The following is a 20,984-nucleotide window of genomic DNA, read 5'->3' on the forward strand; positions in this document are numbered from 1 at the left end:
AGCTGACCAGTATAATAAAATTGTATGATAGGTTACCACATAGTACTGGAACTGAATTTTTTTTTTTTTTAGCTTCGTTTATGGTTATGAGCTAATTTGGGCCCATTCTGTGAATAACTTCTCCTTCAGGTTATATGTGAGTGACTTGTTTTGATATTCAGTAGTTAATAGCTGCTGATTTCTAAAATTTTTCGTTACTAAGTATCAATAACATTCATAAGTGGTTCCCATTGAAAATAACAATTCTAGTTTGGCTGGGCGCGGTGGCTCAGGTCTGTAATCCCAGCATTTGGGGAGGCCGAAGCAGGCAGATCATGAAGTCAGGAGATTGAGACCATCCTGACCCACACGGTGAAATCCCGTCTCTACTAAAATACAAAAAATTAGCTGGATGTGGTGGTGGGTGCCTGTAGTCCGAGCTACTGGGGAGGCTGAAGCAGGAGAATTGCTTGAACCCAGGAGGCAGAGGTTGCACCATTGCACTCTAGGCAACAAGAGTGAAACTCTGTCTCAAAAAAAGAAAAAAAATTGTTATAGTTTATGAGACTTTGTTACAGATAGCCGAATATCTCAGTGGTATGGTATTTTGTAGATTTATCTTGTTAACCATGTGCTTGTAGACCTTCAAAATTCCTGTCTTCCAGCAATTTTATACATAACTGCAGACTGCATAAGTTGATAGTCAAAAGTAGTTAATGCATAGTATCACATAAAGAAAAAATGTGGCCAGACGAGGTGGCTCACACCTGTGATCCCAGCAGTTTAGTGTTTTGGGGCCGAGGCAGGTGGATCACCGGAGGTCAAGTGTCTGAGACCAGCCTGGCCAACATGGTGAAATCTCATCTCTACTAAAAATACAAAAAAAAAGTGGGGCCTGGTGGCGGGTGCCTGTAGTCCCAGCTACTCAGGAGGCTGAGGCAGAAGAATCGCTTGAATTTGGGAGGCGGAGGTTGCAGTGAGCTGAGATCACACCGTTGCACTCTAGCCTGGGCAACACTGATATCAAGCCATAGCACTCCAGCTTGGGCAATAAAAGTGAAACTATCTCAAAAAAAAGAAACATTGTTTATGGTTATACATAGGTACATCCTTAATTGTTTATGGTTACACATATGCACATATTTAAAAATTATTGTATTTTACATCTGTTGTTTGGATATATAGTTACTGTAACTTAAGAGAAATTATAGTTTCACCGAAAGTCCAGGCGTAGTGGCTCACACCTGTAATCCCAGCACTTTGCGGGGGTGAGGTGGGCAGATCACCTGAGGTTAGGAGTTGGAGACTAGCCTGCCCATCATGCAAACCCCTGCCTCTGCTAAAAATACAAACATTTGCCAGGGGTGGTGACACGCACCTGTAATCCCAGCTACTCGGGAGGCTAAGGCACGAGAATCACTTGAACCCGGGAGGCAGAGGTTGCAGTGAGCTGAGGTGGTGCCGCCAGCCTGGGTGACAGAGCAAGACTGTCTCAGGAAAAAAAAATTAATTGTATATGTTTAAGGTGGACAACATGAGGTTTTGATAGTTGTATACATTGTGAAATGATTACTACCGTGAAGCTAACATATAATCACCTCACAAATACTTGGTTTTTTAATGTCTGTGTGATGAGAGCAATTAAGGTCTACTGTCTTAGCAAATTTCAAATATGCAATATAGTATTATTAACTATTCTTACCGTGCTGCACATTTGATCTCCACAATTTATTCATCTTGCAGCTTGTACCCTTTGACCAAAATGTACCCCCCAACTCCCCCAACCCCCATTTCTCTCATTCCCCAGCCTGGACCACAGAGCGAGACTCTCCTGAGTCTCAGGTGCATTTCAGACTGCTTTACAAATTGACGTGTAAAAAAAGTATAGAATTATGTTTTGAGATTGTTTTCATTGCAAAATAGAGTGATAAGAGTGAACTTATATTTTGTAGATGCATAATACTACAGATAAATTTTCAACAGTAAAATCAGATTCTTTGTAGGGTTTTGAATGCATTTTTTTCTTTTTTGAGACAGAGTCTTGCTCTGCCACCCAGGCTGGAGTATAGTGGCGTAATCTCAGCTCACTGCAGCCTCCACCTCCAGGTTTCAAGCGATTCTTGTGCCTCAGCCTCCTGAGTAGCTGGGACTACAGGTTTGTGCCACCACATCTGGTAAATTTTTGTATTTTAAGTAGGTGATGGCATTTTGCCATGTTGGCCAGGCTGGTCTTGAACTCCTGACCACAGGTGACCTGCCCACCTCAGTCTCCCAAAGTGCTGGCTGGGATTACAGACATGAACCACCACACCCAGCCTTAGTGCATATTTTAAGTATATCCTCATAGTAGGAGTTCTAGTACACCACAGTTTAATGCACAATTTGCATTTTTAAGTAGACCTTTTCATAGAAATTCTTTTTAAGGTGGAAGACAATAAGGAAGTTTCTGTTTTTGTAAGCTGTTGACAAAGGAAAGTTTATTCCGGTTTATAAGCTTTCCTGCATTGCACAAAATATATAATTACACATCTTTTTTGATAATGTTTAAACTTTTTTTTTGTATGCAAAGGAACAGCAAGGACCACAAAACTTTTAAAGAAGGGAGGCAGTAGTTATGAAACTCGTGGAAATAATGTGGGTTTGGACCAAATATTTCTGTCCCACGGAGTCTCTTCCTTACACCTGGGCTTTGTTCCACTATGTAGGATTAGTTGCTGTCAGGTAAACCTTTTGTCTTTATCTTTGAAAAGTCATTTCCTATCATTTTTACTGTCTGGATTTTGTCCACATGGGTTTGATGAGCTTGGTTGGAATTGGAGGGGTAAAGTTTGAATGAAAATGCTGTCTTCTCCTCTATCAAACAGTAATGAAGCCTTTCTTGGCTTAGCCTTCAGAGTTTGGGAAACCTGTTAGGAAGGTGACTATCTCCAGAATGTAATCAGGCTCTTAAGACCTCTACCTGGGGGTCCTGGAAATTGTCTCAGTTTGTGAAAGCATGCTAACTCATCATGAGAAAGAGTGTTATGATAAAATGCCCACTCCTTAATCCTAGATGGACTCCACCTGTGTAGCATGGGCAGCAAATGTTTGGAGGTGATTGTTAGCTGAAACATACAGAGCAACTTACATTAGTGAAAGAGTTTTATGATCGTTAGTGATATACTTAAGAACAGGAAGAGTCTAAGGACAGATGGGGACAGTTAATTGTGTTTTCTTTTCTTTGAGCTACAGAAATGTTTCCTAGATTTGATGGCTGGGCTTGGTGGCTCACGTCTGTAATCCCAGCACTTTGGGAAGCCCAGACAGTCATATCACCTGAGGTCAGGAGTTTGAGACCAACCTGACCAACATGGAGAAACCTCGTCTCTACTAAAAATACAAAATTAGCTAGGCGCGATGGGACAAAGCCTGTAATCCCAGCTTCTCGGGAGGCTGAGGCAGGAGAATCGCTTGAACACTCAAGGCGGAGGTTGCAGTGAGGTGAGATTGCGCCATTGCACCCCAGCCTGGGGAGTAAGAGTGAAACTCTGTCTCAAAAAAAAAAAGGAAAATGTTTGCCAGATTCGAGGGAACAGCTTTCATCTTCATGGTAGGCTTCTCTTAGGGAAGGTAGTTGTTACATAGAGCTACCTGGACTGGTACCTGGAGGGAAGCTGGGTGGTAGTATTGCAGATCACAGAGCAGAGAATTAATTATAAATTTGTTTTTCATGTTATGAAGCAAGGTGAAGCAGATTCATTAAAGTGTTACTTACACTTAGACTGATACTGTTACTGATAGTGTTGGGACAGCCAGTTGTGTTATAGCTGTTAGTACCTCTCTGACTTTAGAAGTTAAAAAAAATAAAAATATACAGTTGTTATTAATAAAGTATTTATTTTGCCTTGTCTTTCTAGATAGCAATTCAGAGGAACTTGGAAAATTATTAGTACCAATATTGAATTTGAAACTATGTAAGTAATATGAAATACAGTGTAAAAATTTGGCTTTTTAACTAATAACATAAATCACAGGCTTGATTTAAACAAAGTAGGGAATGCTTCATTTGTTTGTACATCATTCATTCATTAAATGTAGTTTAGTAATGACAGCATTTGTCCAGTTCAGGAAGATTACATGATTAAGGCTAGAAAAAGTGGTATGTCTTCTCTTTATTATTATACATTGGGAGACTTCAGAGGTAATTTTTAATTTTCATTCCAGAGTATGTGGATGGTCTTAAGTAGTTTTGTTAGGTTTATGTAAAAGTTACTAGACAATTTGTAGTTTTAAACGATGCAAGTTTTTTTTGAAGGAGTTATTGTTAGCCCATTGTAAGGTCAGCAGAGTGTAAAGTAAGAACAAATCTTACTAGTAACATGAATTATATGAATTAATTTAATTAAATACAATTTAGTGAAAAACATAAATTACAGTTAGTATTAGTCTATCATTGTATTGTGAAAACTATTCAACCATAGTCTGTTAAAGCAATGAATTTATTTTAGTAACTTTTCTAATTATAACAATGATGTGTAATCCTGGTAGAAAACGTGATAAATATCTAAATGTATAAATAGGGAAGTAAAGAAATCACCTGTATATAGTCTTACCACTTGGAAACAAACAACATTAACATTTTCATTTGTTTCCTTTTAATCTTTCAAACTCTTGAGTGAACACACAGTAAAATTAAGGTAATTATTGTATATGTTGCTGTTAAAAAATTTCTTACTGTAATTTTTGAAAACATGGTTTTTAATGACTATAATACTTTACCTCAGTTTGCTTAACCATTTCCCTATTGCCAGATATTTTGGTTGATTCCAGGGAGTCCATATTTTTTCTATTAAAAAAGATTGCGACTGTGACTACTTAGACACAAATATTTGAGCCCAGCTATGATTATTGAATTATTGGGCTGCATGTAACTGAAATATGTTGCCTAATTGACCTCCATAAAGGTAGTAATAATAGGTAACACTTTCTGAATGTTTATCATGTACTCTGCATGTCTGAACTTACTCAATTCCAGCAACTATAGAATGCTGCTATTATCTGTTCTACAAATGAGGCTTTGAGAGGTTAAGTAATTTGCTTATGATATTCTTGCAGGTGGCAGAACTAGGATTCTGACCCAAGCAATCTGGCTCTGAAGTGAGAACTCTTATTTCTCAAGGTTGTGTCAGTTTAACTTCTTTGTAGCAGTGTCTTACCCGACGTAATTGTATGTTTAATTTTATAGGTGAAAAAATAATACTTTAATGCTTTAATTTGCATTTCTTTGACTACTTAGGAGAATAAAACTATGGATAGTCTGTAGAGAATTTTCATTTACTTCTGCTCTAGAGTATTCAACATATGAGTATAGGGATATGACTAAGAAGTAGAGAGACTGCAAGCCTAAGAGTGTGGGCTTGAACATCAGCTTCACGTCTTTCTAGCTGCATCGCCTTTAACAGGTTACTAACTTCTTGTAGCCTCAGTTTTCCATTATGTAAAATGAGACTACTAATAAGATCCACCTTACAGTGTTGTTGTGTGATTTTAAAAAAATAAAGCTTTAAAATAGAACTTAGCACATAGCTAACTATTGTCATAGCAATATTTATCCTTGATTAGGTCAATATTAAAAGTGGGTATTGTTTTTGCAAGCAGTTACATTGAACGTTATACGCTTATTTTAGTGATCCTGTCGTTTTACTGTACAACTTCTAGAACTTAAGTTTTGAAAAGCCTGCAGAGCCAGTTTGTGAACCGTGCTAAGAAAGCATTCTCAAAGGTTATAGGTTTAGTACCACTGGGACACTTAAAAGAATCCTGTTGTGTCTTGAGGGGTCGTTTCAAAAACAGAAGTTCCTGTAAAGATTCACACATAATCCTTGGAGTAATTGTGTAACCTGTCATAACTTTATTGAAGGAATAAATGCTCACTTGGTTTGCCCATTCTATAATATGTACGTTAAATGTTCATTTAAAAACATACCTGGTTTTTCTTTTTTCCTTCCTTTCCTCCCTGTCTCCTTCTTCTCCCCTCTCCCTTTTTTGTTTCACTCCTGAACTAGGTTTTGGTCCCTGTCCAAAGCTTATGCCAGATACCCCTTTGAACCACACAGCATTTAGCATAGTGTGGATGGTTAGTGAATGACTGATTAAATGAGAAACTATTCCTCTAAGCCAAACCATAGTAATTGATAAATTCAGTAAGCAAATGGTGCCCTGAAATGTTTGAAGTTTTTGTAGCTCTAAGTGAAGTCTTAAGATGTAGTAGTGGGTCATTAAAGATCTTGTGGCACTTTCTGTAGCAGGGTAGTCAGCCCAGTCTCCTGCAACAGTAAAGACTTGAAATCAGTAAAGGTCGTATGATGTGTTGTCAGTGACCCTGAATTGAGAGTCAGAAGACAGTCTCTGGTCCAGCGTTTCTGTTTACTAGCTGTGCTCTGCATTTCACTCCCTCCACCATGACTCCTTCACATCTCATCCCTTCCCATCACACTTAAATTGTACACTCTGATCCCCTGTTTCTCTTGCACATTAATTTCCCTGTATCTCCAGCCTGTCTTCGTTTTTTTTTTAAAAGATGGAGACTTGCTCTGTTGCCAGGCTGGAGTGCAATGGCATGATCTCCGCTCACTGCAACCCCCACTCCTGGGTTTAAGCGGTTCTCCTGCCTCAGCCTCCCGAACAGCTGGGATTATAGGCATGAGCCACCATGCCTGGCTAATTTTTGTATTTTTAGTAGAGACGGGGTTTCACCATGTCGTCCAGGATGGTCTCAATGTCTTGACCTCATGATCCACCTGTCTCAGCCTCCCAAAGTGCTGGGATTACAGGCATGAGCCACTGCGCCTGACTGAATTCTGTGACTTCTTTCCACCTGAAACGTGGCTTTGGCCTGAGGATGTAGGCTTATGTTTTTGAATTGAGGTTTTTATTTTTCTTATCATCCTTGAATCATTGGGCCCAGATGTGGTTTATTACCACATCCATCATCATCTTTTTTGGCTTGAGAATTATTCTCCTGCTCTCTCCCTATGACCATCTACTGACTTCCTACTCATGCTCCCTCAGTCATTAAAGAGTTTCATACCCTCCTCACAGATACTGTGTCTTGGCCATATCTTAATTTTGTTCGTTGCATGTGGAAGTCATTCATTTATTCAATTTAAAATACCTTTTTTGTGTGTTGCTGCTGTGGGTCAGGTACTGAATCTACAGTGACGATCAGACAGACTTGTATTGCAGGGATTTTCATGCTGTCTTAGAGCTTGTCATCCTACTACTTTAGAAATCTTGAAACTCCAATATTGCATTCTATCCTAGCTCTTCTGTTTGTTAGATATAGGACTTTGAGCAAATCACTTAGTGTCTGCCTGTTGTCTCTTTTATAAAAAGGAAAAAATGATGATACCTACGTCATAAAATTGTTTTAAAGATGGAGTTAATACATGTAAAGTTCCTTAGAATAGTGCTTGGCACATAATAAGCATTATAAATAAATGCAAGCAGTTATTATTTAATTATTCTCTCTTGTTGCTTGGTTCCTTCTCACGTTCATGTGCCCTTTGATCTCAAGAAGACCCTTTTATTTCTCCCAAGCCATGGTGCTATCACTTTCACTATGTTATCATTTGCACCTTTCTCACTGTCTCCCCAGAGCAAGGCCAGAAATAGCAGCAGAAAGCATCTTGGATCATTCCACCTATTTGCCTCCACTGTACACAGTTTTTAGCTACTCCTGGAGAAAATTGCAAGACAGTGGTCTCTAATTTAGCTGGACTCTCAGTGCCTCTGAGCAGTTTGTGTGTGTGTGTGTGTGTGTGTGTGTGTGTGTGTGTGTGTCTGTGTCTGTGTGTGTGTGTCTGTCTGTCTGTCTGTCTGTCTGTCTGTCTGTCTGTCCCTGGTCAACTTCTCTCTTTCCTGCCTGAGCTATTCCAAACTTTAATCATTGTCCTTAAGCTCTCTATTGAGAATTCTCTTACCTCTCTTCAAGAAACCTAACTACTTCACTGTGAAAAGGGATGTAATTAGGTGAAAGTTCAAAGTTTATTCGACGTTCAGAACCCTTTCAGTTATATTATTTAATCAGCATCTTTATTCATTCTCGGCTCCTTTTCCTCTGGTCTCAGAGAAGGAAGATGTCTTTTCCGCTTTCTTCTGCATTATAGTAACTACCATATTACCTCCTTTCACAGCCAAGATTCTTGAGAGAGGAGTCTCTATCTCCTTTTTTAGAGCATAATTTTCTTGAGGAGGCCTCAAGTCTTCTTCATGACTTTCATCAGTACAGCAGTATGCACCCAGCATATAGTACACAATGCTGAATAAAGGAATGAACAGACTTTTTAAGTTTGTTTTCTCCTCTTTAAGATGAGAACTACAGCAGTCCTTCACAAATTATGAGGATTAAATATCAGAAAATGCTTTCTAATAGTGGTATCACTAAGACATTTAAAAGAATTTCCCAATCATTAAATCAAAATTTTCAACTATAATTCTGTGTTTTGTGTAGGGCAGTTACTTTCAAACATTTACAGGGAGCCCGGAGGGTATCTAGGACCCAGGAGGCCTAGGAAGTGGAAAGTAGAAATCTCCAGATCTCCTTCTGTGGTCCTTTAGAGCAGCTCCTGTGTTACCATTTGTATGTGGGGTTCTGTGAAAGATTTCATTTTAAGAAATTCTGTTAGCCATTGCTTTAAAATCACTAGTGACTAATCTTTTTTAAAGATGAGGAGGAGAATCCTACTTGCTCAACTTGATACCAGTTAAGACGAAATTGAGAACTGATCCTGTAGTTGCCTTAACCCCTAATCCAAATCTTTTGCTACTAGGCAGCATTCTTTAAAAAAAAAAAAAAATTTTAAAGTTGAAAGTGCAACTAAGCAAGACTTCTTAATTTGACCTCCTTTTTAGCACTTGTAATCACTGAGAAATGAATGGACCCCCATTTGCTCTTTAAACGAGAAATGTTACTGCTGAGCAGGTGCATAAAATGACTTCAAAGGGGAATTTTTACCTACTTTAAGAAAATGTGAGATTTCCTAGAGCTACTTTTCTATGAAAGCAAGCCATCATTGCTAAGAGGAATTTTTTGACATATGTATTTTTAAGTCATTCTTACCTAAAACAGCTCTTAACTGAGCAACACTTAGCCTCTTCTGTTTGCCCTGTCTTCTCCAAAGTAATGGTGAAAAATTCCTTTTTCTTTTTCATCTGCAATTCCCATTTCCACTAGAGGTTGCTTTATAAGATTCGTAACAACTTGTTGGGTGTCTGCCTTGTGGTAGGCTGTTTTAAATACTTTGAACTAATTATCTGAAATACTCAAAACAATTTTAAGTATAATGTTGTTACTTCTGTTTTAAATCTATCTGGGTCTCAGAGAGGCCTAGTAAAATATGTGTATTATATGCATATACGCATAGAGAAGGTCAGAGTTAGGATTCAAATTCCAGGTATGTCTGACTGAAAAGTTTGTGTTCTTTTCATTATAGAGAAAATAAATTCTAAGGTTACCTTTTAAATTATTAGCCAGGGGCAGATCCAGGGGCCCTGAAGCTTATACAATGCGATACTCTCTTTACAAAAAGAATCCAAGTTTTACTGGCTTTAAGTAAATGGACCATTTATAAAAGGTATAAAAAACTTTAAATCAATTGAAATGTGCATTGTTCAGTAACATTTGAGTATATAACTTGTGTAAGGGGACTTTAGTGTGTATTGACTTGAATAAAGCAGTCAAAAGCATAACCTGTAAGAAAGGCTTATTATTACTAGTTGACATATTTATGAGTTTACATTTTACTCTTTTAAATTGTGAAGCTGACCACACACAATTTTTTTTTATTTTTATTTTTGGTTAATAGAAATGTATATACTTAGCAAAAAGTGATTCCTTGAAGTTAATATGTTTACTTTGATTTTTAATTTTTTGTCTTTGGGAATATACTAAAGTGGTAGATTAAACAGTAAAATGTATTAGAAGTACAAAGATTAAATTTTTTAAATAATAATTTACTACTTTTTGTGTATGCAAATGAGACACGAAAGAAATACTGCTTTTTTGATTAATGCTACTCTCGTAATCTTTTTATGGTACTGTAACAAAATCCTGCAGACTGAGTAATTTATAAAGAACAGAAATTTATTTTCTTACACTTGTGGAGTCTGGGAAGTTCAAGATCAAGGTGCTGCAGTTTCTGCTGTCTGGTGAAGGCTGCTGTCTGCCTCCAACACGATGCCTTGATGCAGGATCCTCTTAGAATCCTCTGGTGGGGGAGAATCCTGTATCTGCACATGTTAGAGGCAGAAGGGCAAAAAAAAGTGAACTCTCCTTGTCAACCTCTTTTATAAGGCCACCTAATCTTGTTCGCAAGGATTCCACCCTTATGAGTTAATCACCTCCTGAAGACCCCACTTCCCCCCCCCACTCTTACCCAGGCTGAATTGCAGTGACTTGATCTTGTAGCATGTAGCCATGCCCTCCAGGGCTTAACGGATTCTTCCACCGCAGCCTCCTGGGTAGCTAAGGACAGATGCAGGCCAGCAACAATTTTTTTGGTATTATTATTATTATTATTATTTTTGTAGAGACAGGGTTTTACTATGTTGCCCAGGCTGCTCTTGAACTGTTGGGCTAAAACAATCCGCCCACGTTGGCTTCCCAAAGTGCTGGGATTACAGGCATTAGCCACTGCACCTGGATTACCGCACTTTTTAATATTGTTAAATTGACGGTTAAATTTCAAAATGAATTTTGAAGGAGACACAAACATTCAAACCATGGCAGAGACTTTTAAGAGAGTCTGTTCTTTCTTAACAAATGAGGAAACAGAGGACTAGAGAAGATGGTTTACCAAGGGATATACTCCTTACTTGAATTTATGGAAGATCCATGACCAGAAGCTTGATTTCTGGTTGAAAGCTCTTTTCCCTCTAGCAGACTGAAATAAACAGGTAGTCATAGTAACTCAGTGTTAAGACTAGCCTATTTAATTATAAAATGATTTTTCAGTATTGAGCACTCTGACGGCTTGAGTTGACATGGTACCCTGGAAGGACACTCAGCTTGTATAAGCCCCTTAGCTTCAGTTTCTTCTGTTGTAAAATGAAGAGGTTTTAACTTGAGGTTACCTTAGGCTTATTCTAGCTTCAGAAATTTCAGCAAAAGACAATTGTGTTTATACATAAATCTAGGAAATGCTGCTAGTGTCTTTTCCTGTGGCCTTTGTCTAAAATACGTTGTGTGATGTTGCAAAAATTACCTACCTTTTTAGTCTTGGATTTTTCTTTAAACTATGAGTGGTATATTTCAGTGATGATGGTTAAATTCTAATATGAAGCAGTGGGAAAGTTAGCTGTGTTCTTGTGTACTTTTTTTTTTTGGTGAGTTGACAGTTGTAGAGAAGTTTTGAATAGACTTAGAGCAGATTTTTCTAACAATTTTGTATCATAGACCTTTTGCTGTCATTCTTATTCGATTACAGTTAGAGTCATTCAAAGGCAGGGCAAACTATGGCAATTTGGTATTTCATACGTTTTCTTTCCTTTTGGGTTATATGTAATTGATTTAGGTATAATCAGTTTGTCACTGTCTTACAGTTTATAGGGTTTTTATATAGATGAATGCGTAAAGATTAATTTTATACTTGTGACCCATGTAGTAGTGTAGTATACTACACATGTAGTATAAATAGTAGTGTTTTGGATTTCATAGTATATTGGGAAAGAAAACATTTTATTTTAAAGTGTTGATCTCAGATATCACTAATTTTCTTAATACGAAGGTCTGTAAGTACGATGTTTGAAATCTAGTTATGATGAATACTGTGTTTTCTGGATAAAATGTGTTTAAGGGAGTCCTGTAATCTCTCTTTTTATGGTTGAAAATAGCACCAATAGTAGTACAGTGACAAGCTTTTTACCTCAGTGAGAATATTACATTATTGTATCCTGTTTGTTATGGTCATCATCGTTTTGAAAACTGTATATACTTTTTTTCCTCATGCAAAAGTCATTCACAGAGACATAGCTGGAAAGAGTTGTTAGTACTCTTAGCTCAATTGCTCTGTGACTTTAATGGACTTAAATAGGTTAATCTGGAAGCTTGACCTTGTGTCTTTGAAAAAATTGTTCTGAATTTTCAAACTGAGTTTTGGATAGCCTACCCATGTTGAGGCCTGAAATGCAAATCATAATTGAGCCTTCTATTGATGATTTAACTTTCTCATTATGAATGTTACTGTTCTGTAATTTAATGATATTAGAGCCCAATTAAATGTAGATCAGGCTGTGATTTCATGGAATTCTCCCATGCCGCTGTGCTTTTCTGATTGATAATCTTATTTTTTTCTTTTTCCTTGACATCACCTCTTTTTTTGGCAGCACTCCTCCACTCCCATCTGTTCTATACTGTAACCAGAGAAACCAGTTAACCAAACATCAGTAGTCTTTATATTCAGTTTTAAGTCACAAATCAAAGCTCTGTGACTCTTCTGCATAGGAAAGGAAGAAACAAACATATTTATTGGGCAGATGCTTTTGCAGACTTTCTTAATTACCCCACAGTCCGCTGTCATATTTCTCTGGCCACAAGCACATGAGGAAAGTGAGCTTTGAAAGGTTAATTTGTCCAAAGTCTGTTTGAATGTGTTACACTAGGCTGTTTTTCTCAAAGCCTGGATCTTTGGCTGTATTTTTGATGCTTGTCATTGTTTAAGGAATAAATGATAGTTAAATGGTATTATTGCAGATGTCATAAGTAATTGTATACTGGTTGGTCATCACATAAGACTGCTTATCGTTAACTGCAGATATTCAGATCATAGTTTTTGAGTATTATCTAAACATTGTGCCATACGTTGTTAGGAGTACAATGACATAGAGAGGGACCTTGTCTACTCTGAGGTTCTTATAGTTTGGGAGGAAGCTTCATTACATAATTAATAGCTTAGTTGTATCTGATTAAAAAAAAAAAAATACTACCATTCCTCAGATACTTGTACCAAAGCAATTTTTTTCAGGCTGGAGCTTGAAATTAAGATCAGGCATTTTCCCTTGTTTATTTTTTTTTGCCTAGCTGTGTCATTCTGAATTGCCTGGAATTTCAAATTCTCACCCTTTCCCCCACCCACCCTGTTCTAAATTTTTTCTTGTAGAAAATTATTCACAGAGGACTAAAGACTTGTTGTCCTTTGTATGGAAGTAGATGTTAAGAATTCACTTCTTTTCATTTTAGTTTTAATTTGTCTTATGATGTAGTTCTAACTCTTAGTAATTACAGAACCTTCAAGATGTTTAAGTATATAATAGACTGACATCCTTTCAAATTCAGGCATTTTGAAGGTTACATTTTTATATCTGAAGTAACGTAAATGAACAGATTTTGCTTTAAAGAAAACAGACTATTATAGACTTATTTTTGTTATTGATACTTAACTGATGAGGAAATTATAATCCTGGATTGGAGGGAGGTAAGGAGGCAAAGATCACTTTTAAAAATTAAATTCTTGACTTGGTTTTTAAAAGTCTTATTAAGCTATAAGCATTTAAGAATCCTTAAGTATATCTTTCCTTTAAAGAGCTTTTGTTTCTTTTTCTGCTAAATGAATTTACTTTGCTTGCTGACCACTTTGTAACTTGGCCTTCTTGGGGAAGGGTCCTGAATACATCTAATAATTAGATAGCAGATATTATATGTTTGTGTATATAGATGTGTGTGTGCAGTTTATTTTATTGTTTTGCTGAAGCATTGGTTGCCAAATCCCTTACTGAGTATATCTGCAGTTATTGCCACTTAATCAGTTTTATCAATGGGATTAAAGCCCTGCTCAAGTAATTTAGAATGTTACTTTAATAGAATATTACTATTTTTAAAAATATATTAATACATAAAGTTAGAGCCTTTACATTTTATTGCTCCTGGAATTAAGTATAGCCTAAAGTTTTTATTGTTAACATATTGCTGAGGTGAGAGTTGAACATTCAGTAATTTAAAAAGATTTTTAGTAGCAGTTAATATTGCTTTTGTGTCATGGTTAGGGGAGTGTAAAGATTAAAGTTCATTTGTAACATCGTTTTGCCAACGCTGTTGACATGAATTTGATGCCAAGACCAAATCATGTGTATGTAGGAATCTGCACTAGAAGCCCGTTTCATTTGATACATAGTTTTTGGACTTACTTGATTTAGGGAAAGATTGTAGCTTATTGATCTGCTTCTGAAGGGCCTATTTCGTCCACCATTTTCTTCCCAGTTAATATTTATTAGTAAAATTAATGATTAAGCAGCCTTTTGAGTGAGGGCTTTAGATAGATGAATGGGAAAAATCTGAAAATACTGCTTGAGGTAAAATTTAAAAGTCTGGTACTTGTACATTACTTCTATTCGAAAAAAGATTTGATTATTTAAAATCAGATTAATTGCTGAGGGTAAACACATTCAACTGTTTTCCCATATCATGTGCCTTATAATTAAAGTGTTTGTGTTTTCAAAATTGCATTGATATAACATGGATAAATTAGTATTCATTCAACAGACATTTGTTTACCACTTTCTTTTTCTTCCACCCTCCCCCCCCCCCCCTTTTTTTTTTTTTTTTTTTTTTTGACGGAGTCTTGCTCTGTTGCCACGCTGGAGTGCAGTGGCACAATTTTGGCTCACTGCAATCTCCACCTCCTGGGTTCAAGTGATTCTCCTGCCTCAGCCTACTGAGTAGCTGGGACTACAGGCGCATGCCACCACGCCCAACTAATTTTTTTGTATTTTTAGTAGAGACAGGGTTTCCCCATGTTGGCCAGGATGGTCTTTGTCTCCTGACCTCGTGATCTGCCCGCCTCGGCCTCCCAAAGTGCTGTGATTACAGGTGTTAGCCACTGTGCCCGGCCAAGAGATTCTGCATTTTTCTTCAATGCCACATGCACAATGTACAATCTCTTAAGAAATTCATGGAAGAAGATGCATAAACAGACAATTATGAAGCTATATGGGAGAGTAGTAATGGTTAGTCTACAACTACTAGTGATACTTTGTATCACTACATTCCCATATAAACAAAAATACACTACAGCTTTAGTGTATAGTTAAATATAGTTTACACTGTAAACTAAAATATCATGCAAGATCTGAGAAGGAGTTGTTAACTTTGTTTGAGGAGTTCAGAGAAGGATTCCTGGAGGTTATGACACCTGAGCTGTGTTCAGAAGATATGTAAACAATCAGATAAAGAAAAGGCGGAGCAAAGGAAGACCAACAGGGGTAGGGGGTGAAAGACATGGGAACTGAAATAAGTGGGTAGGAGTTGTGACAGTTATGGAAATACAGTGAGAAACAGCTAGTAAAAATTCCACTTGGTTTAATATTGTTAGAGAATACATGTCAGACAGGTGTGGAGAATTGAGCATAAACTAGGTTTGTGCCTACTGTGCTGCCGTAGAAGGGTTTTGTACAGGGTCGCGGTGCACCTATGTTTATTTTGATTGTGATTTTGAGGGTGGTAGATTCCATGAGGTTGGAGTTCATAGTGTTTGGAAGGCTTTTGCAATGAACTGGGTGAAAGTTTTAAGACAGTAGTAAAGTTGACCCTTGAACAACATGGGTCTGAACCGCGTGGATCCACTTATTGCATGGCTTTTTTCCAGTAAATATATTTGAAAACTTTGTGGAGATTTGACAAGATTCACAGATGGAACTGCATAGCCTCAAAATAACAAACAAACAAAAAAAAGAAGTTAGGAATGCATAAAATATATGTAGATACTAGTCTGCGTTGTCATTTACTACATAAGATGTACACAAATCTATTATAAAAAGCTAAAGTTTATTAAAACGTAGGCACAAATTGTACATGGTGTCATTTGCAATCAAGAGGAATGTAAACAAGTGTAAAGATGCAGTATTAAATGGTAACTGCATAAAATTAACTGTAGTATATTTTATAGCTACCTCTTGCTGATATCAAGGTGAGCCAAAATGTTGCAGGTATGCACTTAAAATGCCTTGTGGCTAGGTGTAGTGGCTCACAGCTGTAATTGTAGCACTTAGGGAAGCCAGGATGGAAGGATTGCTTGAGCCTAGGAGTTTTAAGACCACCCTGGGCAACAAAGCAAAACCTCCATCTCTACAAAAAATTTTTTAAAAATTAGCCATGCATGGTGGTGCATACCAGTAGTCCCAGCTGGCTGCACAGGAGGCTGAGGCAGAAGGATCCCTTGAACCCGAGAGTTTGAGGCTGCAGTGAGCTGTGATTGCACCACTGCGTGCACTTCAGCGTTGGTGGCAGAAGGAGACCCTGTCTAAAACAAAAATGAAAACAAACAGGAAAACACCTTGTGACTAATCATCTTCGTTTCTCTCTGTATCACAGTAAAAGGTTTTGTGGTTGTCACATATTTTTCATTATTTTTAGTGTATTACTGTAAGCTTGGAAAAACACGATGAAACTCAGAGTGCCCCCAGTGAACCTGGAAGTGCTCCCAAAAAGCAGAAATGTCATGACATTGCAAGAAACGTTTGAATTGCTTGATGTGTACTAGATTAAGTTCTGCAGTTGTGGTTACCTGCCATTTTAAGGTAAATGAAGCCAGGACCATTGTTAAAACAAAAGGAAGTTTGTGAAGCCATCACTGCACCTATGCCAGCTGGTGCAAAAACCTTTTGCTTTTTGCAAAATACTTTTTTATCTCATATTGAATATGCAGCTTATATGTGGGTGCAGGATTGCTATAAGAAAAGTGTACCTACTGATTCTAATATGATTTGAGAGAAATGAAGTCATTATATGACAAAGTCAAAGGAAGGTGAAGGATCTAAAGCTGGAAAATGTAATGGCAGCAAAGGATGGTTTGATAATTTTAGAGAGAAGTTTGGCTTAAAAAATGTCAAGGTAACAGGAGAGGCAGCTTCTGCCAGTGAAGAGGCGGCAGACAAGTTCCCAGATAACAGTAAGAAAATCATTGAAGAGAAAGGATATCTCCCTAAGCAGGTTTTTGATGTAGACAACAGTGCCCTATTCTGGAAAAAAAAAATTGCCACAAAGTACATTTACTAGCAAGGAAGAGAAGCACATACTAGGGTGTACAAGGCAGAAAGGGATAAGCTAACTCTACTGTTTTGTGCAAGTGCGGTCGGGTTTATTATCAGGGCTGACCTTATCTATTAATCTAGTAACCCCTGAGCCTTGAAGAGAAAAGATAAACACTAGATGCCAGTCTTTTGGTTACACAAGAAGACTGGACAGTGAGAACTCTTTTTCTGGATTGGTTCCATCAGTGCTTTAACCTTGGTGTCAGGAAGTACCTTGTAAGTAAGGGACTGCCTTTTAACTATTTTTTGTATTAGACAATGCCCCTAGCCACCCAGAACCTCATGAGTTCTTCAATACTGAAGGTGTTGAAGTGGTATCCTTGACCTTAAATACAGTGGTTTTAATTCAGCCTGTAGATGGGGAAGGTAGGGGGTTAATAAGGACCTTTAAGGCTCTTTTGAGATGGAGTCTCACACTGTTGGCTGGGCTGGAGTGCAGTGGCCCCATCTCAGCTCACTACAACCTCCACTTCCCAAGTTTAAGCGATTCTCCTATATCAGTCTCCTCTGAGTAGCTGGAATTACAGGTACCTGCCACCACACCTGGCTAATTTTTTTTTTTTTTTTTTCAAATGGAGTCTCGCTCTGTCTCTTAGGTTGGAGTGCAGTGGTGCAATCTCAGCTCATTGCAACCTCCACCTCTCAGGTTCAAGAAATTCTCCTGCCTCAGCCTCCTGAGTAACTGGGATTACAGGCACATGCTAGCATAACAGGCTAATTTTTGTATTTTTAGTAGAGACGGGGTTCCACCATGTTGATAAGGCTGTTCTCAAACTTCTGACCTCATGAATCTGCCTGTCTCGGCCTCCCGAAGTGCTGGGATTATAGGTGTGAGCCTATAACTACACCTGTCATCACCGCACCTGGCCATTTTTTGTATTTTTAATAGAGATGGGGTTTCACTATGTTGACCAGGGTGGTCTCAAACTCCTGACCTCAGGTGATCTGCCCACCTGGGCCTCCCAAAGTGCTGGGATTACAGGCATGAGCTACCACACCCGGCCAAGGCTCATTAAACACAGTAATCTATGGAAAAGATTGTCATTGCTATAGAAGAGAACCTCAATAGAGAGAACATGATGAAAGTCTGGAAAGATTACACCATTGAAGGTGCCATCATTGTTAAAAAGTCATGAAAGGTATCTAGCCCAAAATAATACATTCTTTCTGGAGAAAACTGTGTCCAGATGCTGTATATGACTTCACAAGATTTATGACAGAGCCAGTCTGAATCATGAAAGAGAATGTGGCTGTGGTAAACTGGGGAGTGAACGGTTTCAGGATACGGATCTTGAAGAAATTCAAGAGCTAATGGACATCACACCAGAGGAATCAGCAGAAGATGACTTGATGGAGATGAGTGCTTCTGAACCAGTGCCAGACAATGAGCAAGATGTAGAAACAGTGCCAAAAAAACAAATTGACATTAGACAATCTGGCAGGAGTTTTCTGATATTCAAGAATGCTTTGACTTTCATGACATGGACCCTTCTATGATGTGGGCACTGAAACTTAAAAGCAAACCGTGGCAGAAGGATTGAGAACAGATAGAAACATTTTGAGAGGAAATGAAAAAGCAGAAAAGTCAGACAAATTACAATGTATTTCTGTAAAGTTACAGAAGCATGGCCACTTCTCCTGCCTCCCCTTCTACCTCTACCTCCGCCATCTCTTGATCCTGTACCACCCCTAAGGCAGCAGAACCAACTACTCGTCCTCCTACACCTCAGCTTACCGAATGTGAAGACAAGAAGGATGGGGACCTTTATGATGATCCACTTCCATTTATTGAATACCAGATAACATTTTCTCTTTCTTACAGTGTTGTTAATTTTCTCTCTGACAGTGTTCTTAATATTTTTCTTTTTATTGAAAGAATACAATGTGTAATACATGTAATATGCCAAACAGGTGTTAACAGACTTTATGTTATTGGTAAGGCTTTGGGTCAATAGTAGGCTATTACTAGTTAAGAGACTTAAAAATTATACACAGTATTTTGACTGCACAGGAGGCCAGTGTTCCTAACCTCCACATGGTTCAGTGGTCAGCTGTGTTTGGGATGAAAGAATGGGAACATATTTGAGAAATATCTTGGGCTTAATGTCAGTAGTACTTGATGATTGGATAAGGAGATGAGAGATAAGAAAAAATACAAGGCTTATGCTTCTGGTTTGTGTAATTAGGTAATTTGTATTGCCACAACTGAATTAGAGATTATAGGAAGGTTTGGGCAGGTTTGGATGGTGATTTCAGTGGGGATTTTTAACATGGTGAGTTTGATCTATGTTTGGAGCATTTGATTGAAGATGTGTAGCAGGTAGTTGAAACAAGAGTTTTAGACTTTGGGGGGAAGATCTGAGCATGCAGCATAGATTTGGGAGCCATTAATGTAAATGCCAGTACAGAAGTCCCCCTGTCCACAGGGAATCTGTTTATTCCAGGACCCCCATTGGATACCTGAAACCAGATAGCCCTGAGCCCTGTATCTACTATGTTTTTTCCTATGACGTTTAATTACAAATTAGAAACAATAAGAGATTAGCAACATCAATAATAAAGCAGGACATTTATAACTATGTTGTGATAAAACACGTGAATGTGGTCTCTCAATACCTTGTACTGTACTTAACCTTTGTGATAGTGTGAGATGATACAATGCCTATGTGATGAGATGAAGTAAGGCGAATGATTGTGGCCATATTTAACACAGTTTTGAGTTGAGACAGCAAAACTAGTGCAAATTCTTTTTCCTTCTCCACATTTTCATGAGTAGAAGAAGATGTGTTCTTTTTTTTTCTAAGACAGTGTCTTGCTCTGTTGCCCAGGCTGGAGTACAGTGACACGACTAGCTCAGGGTAACCTCCACCTCCTGGATTCAAGTGATTCTTGTGCCTTAGCCGCCCAAGTAGCTGTGATTTACAGATGTGTACCACCACACCCATCTAATTTTTGTATTTTTAGTAGAGATGGAATTAGGCCGTGTTGGCCAGGCTGGTCTTGGAACTTGTGGCCTCAAGTGAACTGTCCACCTCAGACTCCCAAATTGCTGGGATTACAGGCATGAGCCACTGCGCCAGTGAGAAGATTTGTTCTTAACATGGATTGTAGCAATCTCAGCATACCTTTTTTTTTTCCTTATTAAGTAGAGAACTTTCACCGTTTCACTTAAAGGAAGCACTTTACTGCTTCTCTTTGGTATTTCTGAATCGTTAGCATCACTACTGTTGTGCTTTGGAGACAGTATTAAGTGAGGTAAACATTGCCTGGACATAAGCATTGTGGTTTCCATCTGATAAACAGATGGCAGTTCAGTTACAAAGTTATTAATGGATGTGGGATATGTAACATAGTGTGGAAATGCTGGACAAAGACATAATTGAGGATTCACATCCTGAGTGGGATGGCACAAGATTTCATCATACTGCTTAAAATGGCATGCAATTTAAAGTTTATGGATTGTTTATTTCTGGAATTTTTCATTTAATATTTTCAGGTGGTGGTTGACTGCAAGTAATTTAAACTAAGAAAGGCAAAACTGTAGATAAGAGGAGGACTGTTGTAGTTTATCTTCTTTAAGATGTGGACAACCTCAGGACAGCTGATAAAAATTAGGGACCTTTTCTCTAGAAAAGAAGTGCATACACAGTATACTTGGAAAGTTTTGTTTATAGTTTTAGGAACCCCTGGAATCCCTTGCAGTCAGTCTGGAGTCTCTTAAGATTTAGAGCCCTGCCGGGCGCAGTGGCTCACGCCTATAATCCCAGCACTTTGGGAGGCCGAGCCGGGTGGATCATGAGGTCAAGAGATCAAGACCACCCTGGTCAACATGGTGAAACCCCGTCTTTACTAAAAATACAAAAAATCAACTGGGCATGGTGGCGCGTGCCTGTAATCCCAGCTACTCAGGAGGCTGAGGCAGCAGAATTGCCTGAACCCAGGAG

At 38.1% G+C, this 20,984-nt stretch overlaps 1 protein-coding gene and 2 long non-coding RNA genes across 4 annotated transcripts in view; 2 read left to right on the plus strand and 1 right to left on the minus strand.

Annotated features, from left to right (window-relative positions):
• The window catches only part of CUL3 (cullin 3), a 106,694-nt gene that overhangs the window by 2,364 nt on the left and 83,346 nt on the right, over nt 1-20,984 (plus strand). The gene's annotated exons all lie outside the window — the stretch shown is intronic.
• On the minus strand, nt 2,875-13,485 carry LOC116551462. The gene is made up of 3 exons (XR_004268949.1): nt 13,472-13,485; nt 7,573-7,577; nt 2,875-2,958 (listed from the first exon to the last, which is right to left on the minus strand). It is a non-coding gene; the product is annotated as an uncharacterized LOC116551462 (long non-coding RNA).
• On the plus strand, nt 3,767-15,673 carry LOC116551463. Its single transcript, XR_004268950.1, has 3 exons — nt 3,767-3,778; nt 4,277-4,281; nt 15,294-15,673. It is a non-coding gene; the product is annotated as an uncharacterized LOC116551463 (long non-coding RNA).

Source organism: Sapajus apella, unplaced genomic scaffold, assembly GCF_009761245.1.
Source record: "Sapajus apella isolate SASKATOON/1434 unplaced genomic scaffold, GSC_monkey_1.0 scaffold10, whole genome shotgun sequence".
NCBI lineage: Eukaryota > Metazoa > Chordata > Mammalia > Primates > Cebidae > Sapajus > Sapajus apella.